Raw genomic sequence first — 2,614 nt, 5'->3', positions numbered from 1 at the left:
GGGGGGGCGGGGGAGCCGCCCTCCTCTCCCTGGACTGTAAGCCCCATGCCCTCAACATGGGGGGGGGGGCTTTTCCAGGGATGGACCACCTGCAAAAACACCTTTTCCCCATGGAGATGAGGACAAGGGTCTGCCGCCAGTGGGGCTTATTTGCATCTGGGTACCCCCTTTCATAAAGTGGGCACCCAGATGCTGCCCCCTCCTTCCTAATGAGTAAGGGGTAGTTGTTACCCCTACTCATTCATTAAAGCGTGAATGTAAATTTAACACACAAAACTTTTGAAAAATCCTTTCATTCAACAAAAGACACAAAAAAGCACCCTCCCCATGTTGAGGGCATGTGACCTGGTATGGTGCAGGGAGAGGGGGACCCTGGCACTCCCCCCTCCTCCCCCATTACCTGCCCTGCCAGGCCAGTGCCCGGATTAAGGGTCTGGTTTGGAATTTTAGGGGGAACCCCACATTTTTTGTTATTTTTGGTGTTGGGGTCCCCCTTAAAATTCCACTGCTTTATGAATATATGTGGCCATTTTAAAATAAATTGAACGGTAAGACTTTGCGCGCCTAAAGTTGTGATGCACCTGAAATATATTAGCTGATCAAAATCAAAAGTTCAATTAAGGTGGCCATACACCTTACAATTTTCGTTCAATTTTTTTTGTCCCATCATTGCACCCTCTCTCAATTTTCACACAAATAGCCCATCAATGTAGATTTTGATAATTGCTAATCGCAATACTAAGTGGCTGAATTTTGTCGGTCGACAGAACAGATTTTCGTTTGCACATGTGCAGTGTTCATGTTGCGATTTTTGTTGTATGAAAACACCACTAATCCATCAATTTCCGGTTGTTTCAGCAAACGTTTTCTAGTCTGCCCGTTTAACCAAATCGGGCACTTGCACAGTAATTGCAATCGTGAACTTCCCATCAACAGGCCGATCATTGTATAAAACGCGACCGTGTTCGTTTTTCCTATGATAATTGAAGGTTAATGGGCACCTTAAGACTTTTACCTCTACTACTCAGGACTTCTGCTCACTTTCAGAAGAGCATCTCCCTGGGCTCCCGTCATGAGCAGAACGTGCACGCATTTGGGGCTTTTGTCTCTGGAAATACACTGCAAATGGTCTGAATGCAAACTTGACTTTATTAATTGTGCATTTATTCTACAGGGTAACAGAGCAGAGGGTAACAGAGCAGAGGGCTGAAGTGTTTGTACTTGCTATTCATCTTACCAGGGTTAATTTGACAATTTGGATCAGCTCTCACAAATTTCCCAGGGAAGCACAAAATACTTCAATGGTGCACTTAAGGCTCGAATCATGCCCAAGTCCAGTTTTTGCTAAAAGAGATGCTGTTAGGGATAGGTCTGGAACACTTCAGCAAAGGGAACCACACTGAACAACACCTAGGGGTCTATTCACGAAGCTGCCGAGGGCAGCCGAGTGAATGACCGATCTGAAGTGAAGTGAGCCGAACACTGTTCGGCTATTCACTTCAGGCTGGTACGGCTAATTTCAGCCGAACATGCTCAGCATGTTCGGCCGACCCGAAGTGCAGAAGGAGTTCGACTCAGCCGATCCAACATCTGGATCGGCTGAGCCGAACCTCCGGCAGGCTTCACACTGCTGTTCGGGCTATTCTGAAAGATCCCGAACAGCAGTGAGAGAATAGCCGAATGCCGCCGAGCGGCATTTGGCTCGGCTGTTCTGCTCGGTCCCTCAGAGGGACCGAGCAGAACAGAAAAAGAGTGAAAAAAGTAAAACAAAGTAAATAGAAAACGATTGTGCGGAGCTAGCAGTGACAGCTAGCTCCGCCCAATAGTTTCCTATTGTCCGGCGGCTCTGCTGCTGTAAAAAAAAAAAGAAAAAAAAAACTCTCCCGGGCGCTCTGGGAGCCTCCCGCTCCTGGCCGCCCAGGAGAGAAACAGTGCTGTGCCTTTTTTTCTTTATTCTGACACAATATTCTGATCGATGTCAGAATAGAAAAAAATACAGAATTTTCCCATTGAAATGCATTGGTACATTCCTATTGGCTATTTCAATTTGCAATAGCCAATAGTAAACTGGCATTGTTCCTGCCCTCTGCTGATGGACCTGATGGGGAACAGCAGCAGAGGGCGGGTACAATGCTAGTTTACTATTCGCTATTGCAAACTGAAATAGCCAATAGTAATGTCCCAATGCTTTTCAATGGGAAAATTCTGTTTTTTTTTCTATTCTGACATCGCTCGTGTCAGAGTAAAGAAAAAAAGACACAGCAGTGTTTCTCTCCTGAGCGGCCGGGAGCGGGAGACTCCCGGGGCGCCAGTGAGAGTTAGCTGTTTGGAGATCAGTGTCCCTGGTTAGCAGGTAAACAGGGACGCTGATCTCTCAGTCGTTGCAGCAGTGCGCTTGATTTGATTGAGGAGAAGGAGAGATAGCAGGCGACAGTTCTGGGTCCATCCAGTCATAGCGAACCGTGAAGAAAGAGGCCAGTTTTGGGCCATGTATGAGACACTTCGTGGACATGAGGAGAAGTTCTTCACCTATCCCTGCATGTCCATAAATAGGTTAGTACATAAACAATTGCTAGTGCTTATTGTTGTTCTGTCCCATGTAAGTGGCATCATC

This window comes from Nanorana parkeri, unplaced genomic scaffold, assembly GCF_000935625.1.
Source record: "Nanorana parkeri isolate BGI_ZX_2015 unplaced genomic scaffold, ASM93562v1 scaffold33, whole genome shotgun sequence".
Lineage (NCBI taxonomy): Eukaryota > Metazoa > Chordata > Amphibia > Anura > Dicroglossidae > Nanorana > Nanorana parkeri.
The sequence above is the reverse complement of the archived record's forward strand: the minus strand, read 5'-3'. Positions refer to the sequence as shown.